The following is a 21401-nucleotide window of genomic DNA, read 5'->3' on the forward strand; positions in this document are numbered from 1 at the left end:
GTTTGTATGGAGGGAGATCATGCATTCTTATTTCTGAAACTGAACATAAATATAGTAAACTTTTAGTTAAAAGCTGGTTTGTGTTTTAGAGCCCATGAAATAAGATATGGGAAGTCTATTTGCCGTTTAAAGAAAAATAGTAAGCCACTGGAAATTAAAATATCCTATCTTAATAGATTAATTGTCCTTGGATTCACACACTGTGCTTCTTGGACCTGAGGCTCAGGGGTGGGGGCCTGGGCCCAGGGCAAGCGCTGGACTCTCCCAGGTCATGTCCCCGGTCTGGCAGAGCTCCGCAGCCACGGGTTGGAGCCTCAGAGCAGGGGCTGGGGACGAGCCGGAAGTAGGGCCCTGTGGGCAGCGGGCCAGTCTGACCGGAGCGCACAGTCAGGACCGAGCATCCATCGGGCTATCCCGCAGGCTCAGGGACCGCAGGGACGCCAAGTCACACGGTAGCCGTCAGTGCCAGTGGCCTTGGCACTGTAGAGCTTCCCCCCAACCCCCTGCTCCCAAAGCCCCCCAGGTCAGAGCCTGCAGTGCCCCAGCTGGCCCTGCGCTCAGACCCTACTGCACTGGGGGCGAGGGCACTCGGCTGCCAGTGTGGCTCCGAGGGGCGTCCACTTAGTCCACTTGCTCCCCAGTCCAGTGGGGCGAAGTGAAGGCCACCAGCACAAAGCCGAGTGTCATGCATGCCCACCTGGTGCTAAGCGCCTGAGAGCACTCGGTGGCTTCAGCTGCATTGGCCCGGGTCAGTGGCCACCTGGCCTCCACGGCGCCTGCTGTCCAGCTCAGTGACCCTGCAAACACCCCTGCCAGGTCCCTGTCCATCCAGGCAGTGGCCAGCGGTGGAGGTGGCGTTCTCACAACTTGCCACCGTGTGCAGGGTGAGCAGGGTGCCCGTGTGCCTCCTGTCATTCCACACATGCCTCCCATCATGCCGTGCATGCCTCCCGTCATGCCGTGCATGCCTCCCGTCATTCCGTGCGTGCAGATGCCTCCTCATGGATCAGCTCCATCTTGGAGAATGCATCGCCCTGCCGCCTTCTTTTTCACACCGCGTGTCCTGTGTTGCGTCTCTGTCATTTCACAATGTTCCTTCGGAGAAGCCTACCTGTAGGTGGGCATCTGGCTGCGGTTTACACTTCCTTGCCTGACAGCCGAGTGCTGCTGCTGGTCCGCCTTCTTCCCCTCCTTCCCTGGCAACTGTTCATCAAAACCACAGCGTTAACATGCCCAGAGCCAGCTAATTTGAGCCAAAAACTAATGAGATTCTCCGCCTTAAAAAGTTTAATTAGGAGGCACAGCAGGTGTGAACAGAACGGCGAGCCCTACCCCCAAACACTAGGATGCAGAGAGAGGGGCCAGGGACGCTGAGAAAGTTTGTAAAGAGTGAAAGAGAATAAAGTAGGTAAACCAGAGAAAAACCAAGAAAATGCAAAAAGAGAGAAACTGGGGATGTTCCGAGGGACACAAACGGAAATCTTGATTGCTGGCTTTCCAGTTGAGTCCCCAAGAAACATGGAATAACTCCATTTTCTGTCCTGAGTGGCCTCGAATTTTGAGATGCGACCGAGAGTAGCACGCTGGGGTCTGCTTCCCACTGGAGGGTCCCCACGAGCTCTGGGTTTCCTTCCGGCAAATCAGCGGATCACAAATTCCGACCGGAATCCCGCAGTCGTTTCTGCTACTTTTAAAATCACACTGGCCTCTTTTAGAGACCACGAAGAGCTTCTAAAAATGCCAGTGCCGAATCACGTTATACGCTTATTTAGTCCTACTGATTTTGTTCCAAGTAAGATTTCCTTTCCCTATTGATGTATTTTTTATTTCTTTATTCTGAGCCCTTTCCAAGTTTTTCGCACTCCCCATCACCAAGCTAAAATTGAAAACCAAGAAAAAGGAACACATTTAGCAAAACGTCTTGTGTTGAGTTTCCTTTCTTCTACTCAGAGTTATTTCTGACGTGCTATTTTTAGGAGGCTTGTTGGTGGGAGAGGGCCCTGGGTGACCCATGCTGAGACCAAGGGTTCCTACTTTTCTTTAGACGATTATTTATAATTTCCAATACCTCCCTTATCCATATTTGATATTTGATGATTTTCCGCCTGACTTCTGGAAAGCTGACTTTACTGACTTTATATTTGCTCGATTTATTTTATCAAGTATTATAGACTGCCCTACAGTGATATCTTTATTATATTTATAACTCTCTGCTTCACAAAATTAGTCGCCAACAAGTAGCTCTCTTATATTTAATGAGTATATATATATATATATATATATATATATAATCTAAGCCTTTAATACAACAAATAAGACAATGCCACCACCAAAACGACTTACTAAATTTAATTACTACCTTATTGTTTAAGTCATTTGGGAAAGCCTTTTATTATTTTGTTTCCCTGTCACTCACCTCTGCTTTGACCTTAGCGCTCTTTGAGCTAAACCTTGTTTCTCCAGTGTTCAGATACACATTCTGTGAGGGAAAACCTTTAGCCTCAATTAGGTGGAATCATATTACTTTTCCCACCTTGTCTCTTAGCTTCCGGAGCAATCACTGTCCTAGGAAAGCAAGCCCACTGGAGTTGACAGACCTTGTCAGCTCGCATGAGTTACTGCAGCAATAGGCGATCCATTGCCGAGTTTAAAAGGTTTCGTTTACTCGTGTCCAGCCTCCTCCTTCCACAAGCAGGTTGTGCCTTTGCTCCCTTTCAGTCTCTAACAATTGCCCTCGTTGTTAGTAAACTCTCAGAAGGACAGGCGAGCTCCTCAGTGCCTGCAAGTCCTTAAGTGCACCGGCCGTCAGCACACGTGTGCGGGAGAGCGTGTCGTTTGTGAGTGCAGCCTTCGGGCAGCCCCCCGTGTCTCACTGTGACCACCTGGCCACCCATGCCAGGCGTCATCCACCACAGCCGGCACAATACAGGTGACCTTCCAGGTGAAGCTAAGAGTTCTGACAGTAATTTTTTTAATGTCAAAGTATGGTGGGGGGACAAATGTTTTTGGTTACAAGGATCACTTTCGTGATGCTTGAGTGGGGATGACAAGTGTGCCTGTCACCCAGCTCGTGTTCCTTGTACCCGTTAGCTAGGTTTCCACCCATCCCCTCCTTCCCTCTCCCCTGCCCCGGTTGGTTTCCATTGAGTTTTACGTCCCTCTGCGGCAGTGTGCTCATCGGTTCCTTTCAGTTTAATAGTGAGTACATGTACTGGGTATTTACCCAAAGGAAAAGAAGTCATTTTATCAAAAAAGACACATGCACTCAAATGTTTATTAAAGAAATTTTTTTTAAAAGTCTACGTATCCGATAAAGGGCTGATAACTAGAATATACTTAGAACTCACGAAAATCAGTAAGAAAAAATCAAATAACCCCATTAAAAAGTGGGCAAAGGACTTGAACAGAAACTTTTCTAAAGAAGACAGAAGAATGGCCAACAAACATATGAAAAAATGCTCAACATCTCTAATCATCAGGGATATGCAAATCAAAACCACAATGAGATATCACTTAACTCCAGTGAGAATGGCCTTTATCAAAAAGTCTCCAAATAACAAATGCTGGCATGGATGCGGAGAGAGAGGAACACTCCTACACTGCTGGTGGGACTGCAAACTAGTTCAACCTCTGTGGAAAGCAATATGGAGATACCTTAAAGCGATACAAGTGAATCTACCATTTGATCCAGCAATCCCATTGCTGGGCATCTACCCAAATGATCCAATGACACTCTACAAAAAAGACACCTGCACTCGAATGTTTATAGCAGCACAATTCATAATTGCAAGGCTGTGGAAACAACCAAAGTGCCCATCAATCCAAGAATGGATTAATAAAATGTGGTATATGTATACCATGGAGTACTATTCAGCTCTAGGAAACAATGGTGATATAGCACATCTTATATTTTCCTGGTTAGAGCTGGAACCCATACTACTAAGTGAAGTATCCCAAGAATGGAAAAACAACCACCACATATACTCACCAGCAAACTGGTATTAACTGAGTAGCACCTAAGTGGACACATAGGTACTACAGTAATAGGATATTGGGCAGGTGGGAGGGGGGCGGGTATATACATACATAATGAGTGAGATGTGCACCATCTGAGGGATGGCCATGCTGGAAACTCAGACTTGTAGGGGGAGGGGGGAAAGGGCATTTATTGAAACCTTAAAATCTGTACCCCCATGATATGCCGAAATAAAAAAAAAGTCCTTTCCAAGGCAGCTGGTGAGAACTTCTCTTTTCCATTGTTCCTTGTAAGCATCTCACCTAGTTTATCTTTGTGATTAAAGACTTCTGTAGGTGCCTTATTCCTTATATAACCTGCACCCCTCCTTGTTTTGTATGCCTAGGCAGCTGTTCAAGGGATTCCATTAAACCTCTGAGAGCAGAAAATGTCAAATTTTTCTCATAAATAATGGTGAATAAGAAATCAAGGTATTTAAATAGCACACACCACCCGCTTTTCCAGATGCTAACTTTGCTTCCCTCCGATAAATCTGTTTACCATGCGTAAATATTACACGCTACCAAGTACATACTTTCATCATGGAAGTCAGCTGTGCATTAAAACAAGGGAGCTAGAAATTTCAAATTTCTTAATTATTCCAGTTTTTGATGTCTCCTCCTCCAAATTATCATGGATTCAAATTATTGCACATAATGCAAGGGATTTGCTGCTTTGAAAGGGACTTAACCGAAGGGGAAAATAGTCAGTCTCTCTTGCCAGAGCATTGAGTTCACCTGTTGTTTCTGAACTTAAGAAACTCCACCTACCATATAACCAGGTGCCATGAGAACCCAATTTAAATGTTTCAAAAATAGACCCCCTAAAGTGTGTTTGTTTTCTAAGACAATGCAATGTGCAGAACAGTGACAACAGGGAACGTGGTGTTGAAGAATGACATCAAAGACGGCCCTGTTAATTTCAACATGTTACGGCAACAAATAGCCCAAAGTAACAAAGCAAAGATGTATAATTTATCTCGTAATCATCCCCTTGCCCATTTGCTTGGCTAAACACAGGTTGGATCCGGAATAAAAAGTACATATTGATTCATAAAACTTAAACACATTAAACAGCATTTACCACTGTGGCAAAGACCATTTCAATTAATACAACCCAATTTCAAAATATCCAAGCAATGTCATCATCTAATTTGAGGCATTTAGAGTATTGGTGACAGTTTTCAAAGGGATTTTTGTTCCCTTCCTATTGATCCTACATAAGTTTCTTTTCAAAAAGTTGTAATTGATGTCCCCGTGATGTAATACTTCTTTCCAGGAAGAAGCAGATTGAGGATTCCCATAAGATGTCCTTGTCTGGAGAAAACTATTTATGAAAAATGGGAAAGTTTACATTTCAGAAGTCTCTGGAATATTTATTTGAGATCTTTCAAAACTAATGAAATGATTCAAAGCCTTTAGATTTTAATATATGAAAAGCAGAGACAGAAACAATTATTTTGCTTTGCTGGAATAATTGATATACTACTTCTACAGTTAAGAGTTCTAGTAAAGAGTATCATATTAAAAAATCTAAAAAATGCATTTTGTGATAAATATGTTAGATCAAATATTCATTGAAGAGATATGAAATGATTGTTTTGACAAGAGACAGCAAAGGCAATTAAAAATCAACACATGAAATATCAGATGAACTCATGGCTATAGGATAGTTTTTCTTGTCATATATAAATTTACCATTTTTGATTTTTGAAATGGAATAATTAGAAGGAAATAATTGTAAATGGCCTTTTTGCTCCTTCAGAAGCTATAAAGATAACAAATTATTTAAAATTAACCAAGTCTTCTCAGGTGACCCAATTCAACTTCATAAGTTTTTCATATGACTTACCAGATAGGATTCAGAATTTTATGTGAACCGATCAAGCAGGGTGCTTTTGTTCCATCTTCCCAAAGCAAAACAACCACACACAGAGAATTTTAGATAAGTCGTAGGTTGTGCTAATTCTAACTACGCCACTTCACTGTAAGGAAAGCATTTTAGAGATACAGGAGATACTTTGGAGATTTATAATTAATATTTTGAGTTTAAAAATACCTCAGTATTTTTTTTATGTGTTTGCTGGACATTATTCTGTCTTCTTTGGAAAAGTTTCTGTTCATTTCCGTTGCCCATTTATTGATGGAGTTGTTTGATTTTTTCTTGTTGATTCTTTTAAGTTCTAGATAGATTCTTGTTATCAGACCTTGATTGGATGTGTAGAGAGCAAATATTTTCTCCTATTCTATAGGTTGTCTATTTGCTCTAATGATATAGTTTCCTTGGCTGTGCAGAAGTTTTTTAATTTGATCAGATCCCATTTGTTTATTTTTGTTGCTGTGGTGATTGTTTTGGGGGTCTTCTTCAAAAATTCTTTGCCTAGGCTGAAGTCTGAAAAGATCTTCACAATGTCTTCTTCTAGGATTCTTAAGGTTTCATGCCTTAGGTTGAAGCCTGTTATCCATCTTGAGTGGATTTTTGTGAGAGGTGAGAAGTAGGGATCCAGTTTCATTCTTCTGCATGTAGCTATCCAGTTTAGGGGGTCAGTGGAGGTAGTCTCACAACTGAGGGATGCGGTGAGCATTGTGGAGGGGAAGGGCATACCTCTAACCCTTGCTAGGGAGAGGCAAAGATATAAATTATAACCAAAATGTTTGTAGTCTCATATTTTCCTGAAATAAAAAAAAAATTGGGCACTAACAAGATAATCCAATACCAAATTTTTATTTAGTAATTATAAAAAAACTTTGTAATGGCATAACCTCTATTTTATAAGATTTAAATGTCCTATTTGTTAAATTAATAAGGCGTATATATGATGAATCAAAGGATAAATAATAAAGCTTAACTTAAAAATCATTTTTAAAAAACCTCAGTATTGTACCTAAAAAGGAACGCATATTTCACAGGATAGTTTTTCTAAGGCCCATTGTTCTAAATTGTTAAGCTTATGTATAATATTCCTATTCTTTGATGAGGACGATCTTTAAAAACTGTTCTGGTATCATGTTTTCATGGAAAGACCCGTGACCTTTCTAAATGGAGATCTGACTGAGTCCCTTCAAAGCAATATCAAAACATCCAAGTCATGCCTCCCTTCAATTTCTAACCTGTTGTACGCACATTTTACATTTCTCTTGCCAGGCCTATACTGCAGCTTTTAATGAGTTTTTAAACAGTGGGCCCTAAAATCAGTTGTACCAAGAGTTAGACATCAAAGCTCCAAATTCTAGAGCTCAAAAAAGGTAAAGTAAGAAAATTCAAAGCTAGAGAAAGCAAGAAAACGTATGATTCACTTCCTCTCAATTGTGGAGTAATTTTTTTTTTCAGAAAGGAAGGCAAGTTGAGTCCTTTGTCTTGCCTTTGTGGTCTATGGACGTGGCTTTCTAGATTGTTCTCTGTACTTTTCCCCACAAGTGCTCCCTGTGCAGTCTATGCCATAGTAATCAATACGACCTTTGGAAACCAGTTAAGGGTGCAAGACCTGCGGTTCCCGTCACTTACGGGGAACAACATCTTTCTGGCATATTTTTTAGAATTTCTGTGTTACCAGCCCATTTCAATCCATCAGCTTGTCACACTAACAACTGCTCCTCAAGTATGAAGGAATGTTCGGAGCCATCAGCCAACACTCAAAGATCTTCATCTCTGTTTCTTCCACGTTTCTTTCATTTTCCTCCTGTGCCCAGCATTCTGCTTCCAGGCCATTTCACACTTTTATTTTAAATTAAATTCTACTCAAAAGAAGCATCATCTATGATTTAAATTAATTAGTTTTCCTTTTCCTTTCATCTTTTTTTTTTTAAATACTAAGAAATGATTAAAGGAAACCACGTGAGGGGCAGTCTGCAGCCAGAGCATGGATGGGCACGGCTCCTGCAGGGTGGCGGACGAGTGGCTACTCACTCGAGATGCCTTCATTAAACTAGAAGGCATAAAATTCATTTAAAGACATAAGTCAGGATTTCCACAAACTGAGCAGAATTTATTCCCCCAGGCTCAAGCTAAGTTTACTCCACATTCTAAATTAAAGAAGTGGAGTTCCGTTCCCCCTGCACCAAGTTTTGAAGGAGGCTTGGGGAAAGATGAAAGGCAGCCTTTAGGACTGTGGACAGGATGATCCAAGCCCTCCCTTTCCTGCTGCTTGCTCTCTTTTTGGGGCCATTAGCTCCTTATTAGCCACTCTGCTTCAAGCCAGGAGGGGAGGAATGGGAAGTATTAACAGTAATGCACGCAGCCATTCTGGGAAAATGTATAAACACAAAAAGTGAAATATGGCCGCAATATATGTAATGGGTCTCACAACGACTCCCGGACACACCAGGAAAAGGGACAGGGGTGTCCCTAAAAATGCAACTTCAATTCCAGTCTTCCAAAGTTTACATCATGTGATTCTGGGTGAGCATAAATTCTCTGAGTATCAGTTTTCTCATCTTTAAAAAAAAAAAAAGACTAATTATGTCTATCTCAGAGTTCATGTTTTGTTGGTTTTGCAAGATGAGAAGTGAAGAGTTCCTCTCACTGTATGTTCTAACTCAAAAATATGTCATGCTGGTAAAACCTCCAGAATGGCAAGTAATGAATGAATACAAATCTCATCAACCTAGTCACATTTGCTCCTGTTAATCAACGTTCTGCATCTTCATACCTCCCTCCGCTGAGCCCCCTCGTAATGGCTTAGCTGTCTCCTCAGGGACGGTCCCCGGGCTTGGCTTAGCTCCAGGGGCAGAGCCCTATTTTCAGATCACAGCGAGGCGTGAGCCTTCAGCGCCTGGTGTGGGATGAGGGAGTGCCCTCACAGCGCCCTCCTCTGGAACATTCTTCCACTCGTCTCACTGGTACAGAGACCTTCGTTGGCCTTCTCCCCGGGCATGAGGCTGGGGGCAGGTGTCACCATTTTTGTTTGTGTCTCCAGAAGGCTAGAGGTGTTCCATCTTTGTCAGTCCCTTTCTGTCTCCCCGGCACATCCTCAGCGGCGGCAGCTTCCGACCGACAGTGACTGCTGGCCACTCAGACCGTCTGCGGCCTCCACGCTCGCTGCCGCCCGGCTGGCAGGTGTCGGCAAACAGGAGACCGGCGGCTGCTGGAGGGGTGTCGCCGGAGCGAGAGGGCAGAGGACAACCACGGCGGCTTCTCCCCCCGCCCACCCTTCAGTCTCCTACCAGCGCCTCCCTGCGCCCAAACTGAAGGAAGCTGAAGCGAGCCGTCCCAGGGTCAGATGGGCTGAGACCCCAGGTCAGCAGAACCGGAGCCCATTGCTTGTCCCCACGATTAGCAGGACGTGGCTTGTTGACCGGCTGAAGGAACTGTTTCTCCAGGCAAACGCCCGGGGACCTGTGGCCTCGCGTGCGAGCCCAGGGTGCCTGGTAACCAGCACACGGTGCTAGGCGCTGCAAGACGGTCTAGGGTTCAAGGTCTCGCACTCGAGCCGAGATTGTTTGTTATCCGAAAGCGGCGCAAAACACCAAAGAGATCTCTTGTAGAAGGCCATGCTTTTTGCTTTGACTGGAAAAGCAGGTGTTGTTGGCCGTGGGAAGTCACATACCAAAAAGTAGCTGGGAAAGTAGCTGGCATGGGAAAATAGCTGTGGGACACTTGCACAATTAAACTGTATAAAATAAATTGACCAGCACTTTTCCAGTGCTGCAGTCCGAAACCGTCTCTTGTCTCTGTGTCCTATTTTCTTCTGGGGCTGCAGCCTATTCTGTCTGTCTGCGTCTTAAGTGTATGTTCTGTGTATGTCATCCCCCGCTCTGTAATGGGCCACGACACCAAACCCACCCAGAAGCCAGTTGTCCTGAGTCTGGGAAACAGCCTGCAGAGGCCGAGCCCGCCAGGGACACAGAGCCGGGCAGGACAGAGGCCAGGAGCCAGCCTGAGAGCAGACAGCCCGGAGCTGACAGCCTGGTGACCCACGCTGGCCACGGAGCGTCTGAGGGAGAGTCCACCAGCAACGACCACCAACGATTGCCTTTGTCATCCCGAGTCACGCAGGGAGGTGACCTCTTCGTCTGCTGAGCACGGTTATTCCACACGCAGGATGCCTAGAGCTGCCGCAGGCAAGGTGTGACCATGGTGGCACTAGTGGGGACAGAGAGGATGGCTGGGAAGAGGCTTGGGGAGAACCAGCACCCTTACTAATATCACTTAGACAATGGATGAAACGCCCCCCCAACCCATTTCACTTTAGAGCTTCGTGTTTGAGGATTATGTTCCTCCTCGTTACTTAAGCCATTCGGAGTTGGTTTCGTTTGCTTCTTAAAGCCAAAAATACCCAGGATGATACACTCTGCTTTCTAGTATTCCCTGTAGAAATCCTTGCCAAGTGCCTCGAGTAGAACTTTCACATTATCCTAAAAATTAAAGCAACAGAAAGGAATGAGACCTGAAGCAAAATAACAAGTGCTTAACAAAGCAAACAAATTGTGGGAGTCAGAATATAAACACACGCACAGGCGCAGGAAGAAGGTGCTAAGTCTGCACAAAGCCTAAGTGACAGACTTAGGAAAATGTCAAGAAGACTAGTCTAGACGGGAGTTGCTGAGTGGGTACGACCAGTTGTTTTGCACATGAGCTCGTGACTAGATGGCCTGCCTTTTTCTAGCACATGGGTCTTTAACGTTGCTGTTGGCGGAAGTGGCCGTGGGTGGACGTCCTCGCAGGGACAGTCAGATGTCCCCACCGTCACCGTGCAGAGGCTCCGTCCTGACAAGAGCAGACGAACGCTGATGCCCAGTTTAATCTGTTTTCATTTATCCACACGGAGACATGTTCTGAGAGAGCGTAACTGGGGAAAAGCGTTTACTCTGCTGCGTCAAAGATTTCCATTTTGCCTTTTAAAAATATTATATTCACGGGCCAGGCACAGTGGCTCACGCCTGTAATCCTAGCACTCTGGGAGGCCGAGGAGGGAGGATCACTCAAGGTCAGGAGTTCGAAACCAGCCTCAGCAAGAGCGAGACCCCATCTCTACTAAAGATAGAAAAAAAATTAATTGGCCAACTAAAAATACATAGAAAAAATTAGCCGGGCATGGTGGCGCATGCCTGTAGTCCCAGCTACTCGGGAGGCTGAGGCAGGAGGATCGCTTGAGCCCAGGAGTTTGAGGTTGCTGTGAGCTAGGCTGACGCCACGGCACTCTAGCCCGGGCAACAAAGTAAGACTCTGTCTCAAAAAAAAAAAAAAAATATATATATATATATATATATATATATATATATATATATATATATTCACGTTATGAACAATGCATCACGACTGCTGTGAAGGGGGGAAATCAACGGCATTTTTCGAGACTTATTAAACACGACACCTCCGGAGTGTGAGAAGGTGACATAAAGTGGCTTCGGGCACCGAAGGGAACTCAATGTAAACGCGAAACCCATTTGTCTGAAGGGCTCTGTGATCCTGGATGAGTGGCTTCATCTCGGCGAGGCTCAGTCTCCTCGCTGGGAAAGGGGGGAACCGGGCCGCGTCCCGCTCTGGGCTTCTGAGAGGATTCGATCGCACAGCGGGTGCGAGTGCTCAGCGCAGCGTCTTTGCTAAGAGCTCAGAGTGCTGGCTCCATTCCTGGGTCGTCTCAACAGGAAGCGACCTCCTTCAGACATCGCCCGGCCCAGCTCCCCGCCCTGGTACAGTCGCAGTCACGCAACCGCGTGTGGCCGCCAAAGCACACAAAAGAAAATGCGTGACCTGTCTTCCCCCCCGGCTGTCAACTGAGGCCAGGGCCAGAGCGGAGCACTTCATCTTCAGAACTTAGGGAGGTGCCTGTCGCATGGCACACATAGAATAGGATATTTGTTAAGTGAATAAGTACTGTTATCTGTTATCCTGCCCTTTGCGGTGTTTTTATTTCGTTTTGTTCTGTTTTTGCGTTTCCCTCTCTCGACCAAGTTTATAAGCAGGGACCGCCAGCTGCCCGCTATGAGGCCAGGACAAGGCCGTTCGGTTTGGGAAGTCACAGCACTTGGGGAAATGTGCTTTCCAACACCTTAATATCGAACATCGCTAAAACTCCCCCCGATGAAATGCAGAAAATGTTATTTTCTTTCAGGCTTTCACACCCACGCCACTTTCATTGGAAATAGTTTGCATTCCTTTCCGCAACATTTTCCACCTAGAGGAAAGGCATCTGGGAACTTTCATCTTAAAAATACCAAACGCTCCTTAAGGAGAGAACTGTGGAAGGGAAGAAAATGAATGACTGCAACAGAAAGAAAGATGAAAAGAAGCGCGGTCACCGACAGGCCGGCACGGGTGGGAGTTAGGCGTGTGTAAGCACGCTGCTGGCTGAATTATATTAACGAAAGTCGAAAGACTCAAAAAAAAAAATCACTTTATATGTTTATTTCAGTCTGCAATTCTTTTTTGCCATTTGACTTTTGTGCTCAATACTGTATAGCGTCATCAAAGAAGTCTGTTCTGGGGTCCAAATTGTCCTTCATAGAAGCACTAGTTAAAGCTCATGTGCACATGGGTTCACACACACACACACAGAGAGCAATAAAAAATTGGGGCACACGTATGTTGAGAAATAAATCTCCAAGAAAGTACCTTCATCCACTAAAAGTTTTGTCTCATCAGCTCAGGATGTGGCCACAGTTTAAAAACCGGGTATCTCAGCGATTTTGTTCAGGAGACAGAAGGAGTAGAGTGGAGCCGGGGAAGGCATGGGTGAGAAAATGATGATCTCTCAAAAGAAGAGGAATTAGTTAATTTTTCAGCCACAGTGTGGCCCGTGGAAATCACGGTTTATGTGTGACTTTGGCCCTAGGCTGTTAGGAACTCTTTTTTTTAGATTATGTTAAGAACATCATAATCTGACTCTTACCAGAGCTAGAAGAATACTCAGGGTCTTATTTCCTTTGTAAAATTCAAAGTTAAAATGTGTGTGGACTATTGTGTTGAAGAAGCCCTAATCTGAAGCCCTGTATCTGTGTTGAAAATAGAATCTGCTTTTCCATGTCAAGGTGACCCGGATGACTCAGACCCTTCATTCAACAATGATCCGCCCCTTCTCCCAAACGTGATTTCCAACAGCAACGCTTTTCATCGCCTGTGGCTTTAGAATTAACTGTTCTCAGCCCTACACACTTGATATTACTTAACAAAAGCAATTTTTACAAGTTTCTTTATTTTAGATTTATTTTATAAAGAAATGAATTACTTGGGCTTTTTTTAAAATCATAATTGTTAGGAAGGAGCTAGCCAAGTAAAAATTATCTCATTTTTAGAACAGTGGGATTTGCTTCATTAAATATTATAAGCTTACTGCACAAAGAGAGTTCTACTTTCTTCTCTCAAAATTCTTACCATTTCATAAATTGCCTACTATTTTTACTTAACAGAGAAATTGTATTTTTAAAAACTTCTCTATGCAAATTTTTAATCTCTGGATTTTCCCTTAATGCTCACCAACAGGAGAAGTTTTACAATCATTGCTCCAAACTCACTAATTTCATAAACTGTTCATCTTCCTGGTTAAACCGGGAAGGACCAGGGGCTTTCTATCTGGAAGTGCTTTTGTTTCTAACCTCATATTTCATGGTCTTCCCTAAACAAATGCAAGAAAAAGAAAAAAAGCTTTCTGCATCCTAACAAGGGTACAAGCACTGTATTTTGTATTCAATGAAGACATCTTGTGCCAACTATGAGCCCATCGAGGTACAAAGCCTCTTGGATACCAAGATGAACAAGACCCAGGAGCCCGGCCATTCTTTCACGGTGTTTATCTGAGACTCCTAAAACAAGATCTGATACTAAATTTTGCAAAAGTCAATATTTTATAATTGGGTATGAAATTTTTATAAAGCAAATTACTTAGGGAACCCTGAGAATATATGGCCACCTATTAATGTAAAGGCATAATCTCAGTCCTATAGTAGATGTTCACATTACTTGACCAGACACTGAGAACAATTCAACCAATAAAACTTTAACATACACCTTGTCTTAGAAATCACAGGACCACTAATCTTTATGGTGTCACTGAGTCGGCCCCATAAGATTCACTAATTGATGCTTATAATAGGGATACTCTCTTTTACAAGGGAAAACTAAGTATAGATTATTGCTTTCCAATAAGAATAGAAAGTCTGTTATGTATTATACAAAGAATTATATTCTATTACAGATGCATCTAGGGAAGAAAGAGTAATTTATACCCTCGTAAGTGTTCCTTCCCAATTTATCAGTGAGCACTACTTCTTGTATAATATGAATTAAAAAAAAAACAAGTTTAGATAGTCACGTAAGATGCTGACAAGATGTATGGCAGAGAAAGAGGGAACTAATATTTATTTAAAAATCCAAGGGGATGCCCATACTCACACCTAACAGGTGATGAACACACTTACAACTTTGACTCTAACTGTACAAAAGTAATTCATATAACCAAAACGTTTGTACCCCCGTAATACTCTAAAATAAAAACTATTAGTTTGGGGAAAGATGACATATTCTTTTATTTTTTTCTTAATTTCTTTCACCCATAGTGTGTTCACCCTCGAAAATGTTTTCTTTTTGAGCAGTGGAACTGTCACATGGACACTTAGCTTCAACGAGAAGGACGTTCAACAAATGCGCTAGCGGAGTAGCCTGTACTCATCTGTGGGCGCGTTTGCTTCTGTCTCACTGGTCGTGCTTGGCTCTTCAACACTTCGCCTTCCACACCTGATCTTTCTGTGTCCATGATGCAGTCATTCAGTCAACTAACAGCTAAATTTCACTACTTAAATGTTTTCTCTTGTCACTCTTTTAAGGCCTCCTAGCTCAGGATTGTTACCCAGGGTCATTTTGCATCTGTAGTTGACGCCAGGTAGCCATACCTCTGTGTCTCCAGTTTATTGGAGATTCAACTTTATCTAAAATCCAACCACTTTTTGACACTGTCATCGCTGCAATCCTGGTCCGGGCCGTCCTTAACTCAGGGTGGGCTGTGGCAATGATCTCCTGGAACGTCTTCTTCTATGCTTCCACTTCTCACACCAGCAGCCGGGATGATCCTTTTAAAACTTATGGTGGATGGTGTCACTTGCCCCCTCAGAATCCCACGATCTCTCTCCAGTTTACTTAGAGTGGAAAAACAAAATCCTGCAATGGCCAGGAAGGCTCTATTTGACCTGACTCTTCTTCCCTGTGGGATCACCTCTCCAACTATCTCCTCCTCTCTCTCGCTGCCCCGGCCTCTTCCCTGCTCCTCGACCATTCCGGACACACGCCTTTCCACGGCCGCTGCTCCGGTTGCTCTTTCCGCCCAGCCATCGTACCTCCTGGAGTCTCTTCGCTCAGTCCAGACAGCATCTGCTCAGATATTGCCTCTCAAGGAGGCCACTCTGCCATCCCGTCCCTACATAAGTCATGTCTCTTCACAGCGGCATACCCTTAGGTTTGGGTTTTGTATCCAGTCTGGCAATCTTGGACTTTTACTTGGGGGTTTTAGAGTATCTGCCTTTTTTATAATCACTGACATGTTTGTGGAAATATATACCATATTGCTCCTTGTTTTCAATTTGATATACCTGTTTTATGTTCTTTTTTCCCCCTTCCCCTTCTAAACTTCTGTTGAATTCATCATGTTTTTGGTTAATCCATAGTAGCTCTATCAATTCTCTAGTTATTCATTTGTTTACTATTACTTTATCCGGAGGTTACAACATGCACCCTTGAATTCCTAGAGTAGACAGCCAATTATCATCTTTCACATTTGACTAATATTTCTTCAGCTTTAGACTTTATCTCCATTTGCCCCCTCCCACCTTTTGTGTTATATTGTTACACATTTTAAATCTCACCGATACTAGAACTGTTGTTTTGAACACTATTCATCAATATTTACCTGTGTATTTGTTATTTCTATTGTTCTTCATTCTTTTTGCGTTTTCTAATTTTTTTTCATTTTCCTTATACATTGGAGTCATTTTCCTTATACATTGTATTATATATTTTAATTCAGGTCAGTTGGTGAAATATTCTTTAATTTTTTTTTCTGAAAATGCCTCTGTTTCACCTTCTATTTTTGAAGGAATTTCTTTCAAGGTATAGAATTCAAGTTTGGCAACGCCATGCTTTCTAGCACTTTAAAGACATCATTCCAGTATCACCTGGTTTTTATCATTTTATTAAAAAGTCCATTTTCAGCCTTTTTTTTAACTGACACCCCTTTGAAGATAAGGTGTCCACCCAAAATCTCTCAACCCCACTCTTGCTTCTTTTAAGAGTTTTTCTTTTGTCCTTAATGTCCAGTACTTTTATTATGATGTGCCCAGGTACGATTCCCCTTCTGCTTACCCTCAGTGGTGTTCATAGAGCTTCCTGAATCTGTGGCTTGTTGTAGTTCATCGGTTTTAGAAAACTCTCGGCCATTATTCCTTCAATTATTGCTTCTATCTCACTCTTTCTCCCCTCTCCGACTCTGACTGCACACACGCAGAATATTATAAGTGTGTTTCACACATCTCTTTTGCTTTTTTCTCTGTTTTCAAATCTGTTCTTTCTGGAATTCAGCCTGGGTTTTTCCCACTGACTTGTCTTCCAATTCACTAATCTTATCATCTCTTGCATCTAAAGACCTATTAAGCAGTTTTGTTTTGTTTTTTTCAGTTGTATGTTTCGTCTTTAGAATTTCTAGTTATTACCTTTTATAGACTCTAATTTTCTGGTGAAATTATCCATCTTCTCATCTACTTTCTATATCCTGACTCTATTTCTTAAATGTATTTACTATATGCATTTTAAAGTATTTGCTAATTATGGTAACTCGTTAAACTTATAGGATGTCTATGTTGTTTGTTTCTAGTCTTGGATTTTAGTTTTATAGTTCAATCTGGTGATAGGCCTAAAACATTTGTGTATGAAATGTGAGACATTGCATATAAAAAATATAGTGTCTCCAGATGCTATTATATTACTTTCATTATTGAAGTTTTCCTTAAGTTAAAAATTACTTTTTTCTCCCTTGAAGATCATTTTGTTATCCCGTGGTAGAGTCTGATGGTTTAGCACTGTCTCACAATTATAATTAAACTTTGTACTTAAGAGTCAATTCAAGCCAAATCCACCGTTACTGAGAAAAGAAGGTAGTACAGATGAGAGTGAGGACAAAATTGTCCCAATTTGCAGACGGCTGTAAAACCTAAACTTACAACGATAAATCACTGGGCATGGCAAATAACTATGTTTGTTCCAATATTATTCAGTAACCATGTAGACAACTTAGACAAAATTGAGATACTTTTTTTCTTTTATGCCAAAAGATAATAATTCTGTTAAGAGGTGGCACAAAGTGATGGTGAAAGAACAAGAACATACTTGAGAGTTTTATCTAGCTGTGCTAGTAGTTTTCGTACATATTTCTGAATTTCTGATTTCTTATATTCATCTACGAAATAGAGGTAAAATCTTCCCCTATAGTATTGTTAAGAGGATTGTGTCTGGTACAGAGTGGGCGACACATTCAGAGCTGTATTTAGGAGGATTGCTTTTTGTTTTGAGTTTTTGGTTTATTTGCTTGTTAACTAGCTGATTTGCACAGAGAATCCTAACAATGTGGAAAACCTCTCTACATAGTATCAAATCTTTTTGTATATCAATAGTCACATATAATTTTTATACAAAAATATATATATATATAAGTTTATGGCTGAATTTTTAAGAATATCTAGAAATATCAATCACAATACTCATGTCTTTTATAATAAATTTCCCATAAAATAACTAGCACCCTCTGCAGCACTCCCATGGAAGAAAAATTGAGAGATGAAATGTAAGAGGAAGAAACCTCAGAGAAAAGTACTGTTTGAGAATCACTGAAGGTGTACTCTAGGTATGCATATCCTGCAACCAATTCTAAAACAGAGAACAGTTTTTTAATTCATAACTTTTATCTTCTTCCAAGGACTGACCTTTCCCCTCCCTTTCTTTATCTCCAGAGCTGTAATGAAACCCAAGACTCTCACATTTCAGGATTACTGCAGAATAGTTTAAATCCTTCCCTTATCCTGTTTTCCCTGACCACCTCCCCTGGCCTGTTTCCCTACACATTTTTGTCTCTAGTAACCACAATGTATTAATACGTAACACAGTGCCAAAAGTGTTAGAGAACGCTAAGAAAATTTAAAAAGTAATTAATAATAGCCATGGACCCTTGATCTTTCTTGAAATATAAATAAGGTTAATTCTGATAATATTTAGCTTTCTCCACCAGCGGGGAGACAGTCCTGATAAAGGCATCAGTTTGATGGGCCGTGGGCTAAATGGTTCAAGGAGCATTTGGTTACATCAGAAATTCTTTTCCAGAACAGGAAAATCAAATCACATCACTCCTTCTCATTAACAAGCTAGGAAATTTGGCACAATGGAATGCCTTGTCATTGCCGTCTTCCAAGAAGAAGCCCCCACGTGGAGAGAAATGCATCTTGGATTATGGAGGCTATTTGGAAACACAGGAGGGGAAAAAAAGTGGGATTGTTACCAGTTTCTCTGATAATTATCAAGACCATAAAAGGTTTAGGTGAGAAATGCCTTTATCAATGACGTGGAGGTTATTTGATTTGTGTGCTTGGCAGATAATGAGAGAAAATTAATCAGGTCCTAGTTGGCCTGTCTTCGTCATGAGCCCCTGCAGAGCAGAGGCGGCCACTCACTCAGTGATGACCTGAGTCCTCCCTCACGGCTGCTGCTGCAGGTCAGCTTCAACCTGCGGCTCTGCCGTGTTTCCCCGAAAATAAGACCTACCCATGAAATAAGCCCTAGCAGGATTTCTAAGCATGTGCGCCATAGAAGCCCTGCCCCGAAAATCAGCCCTAGTGGCGGGCGTGGCTGCGCAGCGCGTCTGCACAACCCGTGCGTGTCGTCGCGGAGCAGGAAAGAAGGCGAGCAGCCCCTCTCATCCGCCCCGTGACAGCTCTAGTGCTCCACAGGAGAGATCGGGGCGATGGTTCTAAAGGAAATAGAGTCGCAAGACATTCAGGATGGAATTCAGGGTTTGGAGAGTGATGATGATGTTCCAGAAGAAGACGACTTAACTCTATTTGAATCAACGTAGATGGTTGTACCGTACTTTAAAAAGTAACACATCCCCTGAAAATAAGCCCTGGGGTGTCTTCTTGAGGAAAAATAAATATAAGACCCTGTCTTATTTTCGCAGAAACACGGCAACTACTTCCTAACGTTAAGGACTATACAAATGTAAACACTGAAGTGCATCCAGTGAGAACCCTTCCGGCCTAGGATCTGCAACGCTGTGTCGATGCACAAGTGTGATGAGCTACCAATTGCGTGTGATGGAAGCGGAAACAAATGAGAGCAGACTTCCTGCAGCTCGCGCCACTTTCAGGAGTTACTTATATGGAAGCAAATGACTGTCGATTCTCTTGTATTAGGTTTCCTTGTTAATAGGATGATTCAACAGTTAGTACCAGACATATTCCAAGGGTCAATGCTTCATTAGAGCAAAACCCAGCACCAGGGTGCTCCCACGTGTAGTCTGAAAATTACTAACAAGATGCGAGCCCTCAGTGCAGGTTTATTAGCATTCGCAGCATCGGCGAAAGAGTCTGTCGTGCGCGTCTTCCATGTGCTTGTCAGTGATATATTTTCTTTGAAGACGCTAGTGATTTTAGCTCCTCGCATAATTTCTAACAAAGTTTTTTACATACATTCTCAGGCAGCCATATCATATTTACATCCTTTCTGCTTCATTAAATAATATTTGCTGTCAAAATCCCAGACAATTCACCAAGAAAATAGAGGAAGCTCTATTTTCTATTTTGTATAGTACAGACAAAATAATTTGGTAACAATTACTGAAACTTTTAAAATATTAGCATTAGGTGCTTAAAATATTATAGAAAATCTTACCCTACATACTACAATTTTTTGACCATACTCTATTCTCACAGAATCTCCAAACTTCCCAATAGACAAAATTTCAGCACCCAAAATTATTTTCCTAGAATGACTGTAATACTCAGAAGTGAGAAAAACAAAATTCTTAGATGATTAACCAACTCATACTGAGTTGAAAAAACGTGTTTACCATATTCATTAATGAATATCTAACAGGTGACATCATTACATTTTGGTGCACTAAAACAACTCATAGAGCTACAGAAATATTCTTGGTAAGTTTGTGGAAATTTATTAAAATAGCAGTGAAATTCTCTTCAGCCCTATTTAAGTAAGTCAGTCTCATTTTCTCACTCAAGTGCTCTCACTCATTTTGAGCTACAAGACAAGTAGTTTGGGACTAAAAATAAAGCAATTGAGGAAATCTCAGGATCACAGGGGCCCGTAAGATAGTGCTTTCTCGTTCTTGAGCGTGTCGGCTTCCTACGAGTCCATTGCCTCAGGTGTTTCTTCATCATCAAGCTCCGGAGGGAGGGAAACGATAACTAGAGAACTGGCCAGTGAGCGTGAGACAAGTCTTCAGGCTTAAAATCTGTCTTCCCAAGAACTTTGGCCGTGTTACCACAGGTATAGTAGAAATGCCCAAAATAAACAGACCTGAAGGTCACTAATGTTTTTTGAGGAAATTGTACAGGCAAAATAATCTCAAGTGTGGTCTTCACAAACCTGTGCCTATTCAAACCTCAAAACAATTCCCTGGACTCTAAACATTCTCAGTACACTAGAAAAACCCTCCAATGTCCATTCTAGAAGTTTCCATAGAGAGAAAACCAAATGAAAGGAGCTTACAGAAAGCATAACGGGGAGCTGTGAGAAGGCAATGGACATAGGAGATTTTCCCAACAAATAGAACCAGGGCCACTGAGGTAAGCCGACTCAGAAACTGAGCCCCCGCCCTCCCAAGTTACCCTGGACAACTCTTCAGGGAAATGAGAGATGAGTCCGGGCTCCGCAGAGCTGGAACATCAGATAGAAGAGAACACGGTGCAGGCAGACAGGCACGACCAGAAGCTCCTCCTTTTGCATTAAATTTTCCCTTTCCTGTTAGCTGTCACCCAAGACGAATCTTGGACCAAAGTGCGTAGTAGGAGTCAGATATTGCTCCAATGTGGCAGCTAAATCGCAAGGAAGAAAGAAGATGTCGGTGTAGGGTCTGGCTGGAAAAGCTCCCGTGAAGCAGTTTTTCACATGAAATAGTTCATATGTTGTCTACGGCCGTACCTCCCTGAACGCACCCCATCTTGTCTGAAATGGTTCAGATGTAAACCAGTCATATCATGACTTTAAAAATATTAACACTGCACAAAATATTGCATACAGAAATACTAAATGTAGCCTATCTACAAGTAAAAACTAAGTACTTATGTTAAATAAGTTTGACATAGTGGGAGATTTTAATCTTAGTTAAAGGTAGTTACCTAATAACCAATAAATAAATGTATTATAAATCAATCACAATAATATTATAGCTATTTATTTG

The sequence above is a fragment of the Microcebus murinus genome, chromosome 15 (assembly GCF_040939455.1).
Source record: "Microcebus murinus isolate Inina chromosome 15, M.murinus_Inina_mat1.0, whole genome shotgun sequence".
In the NCBI taxonomy this organism is placed as follows: Eukaryota; Metazoa; Chordata; class Mammalia; order Primates; family Cheirogaleidae; genus Microcebus; species Microcebus murinus.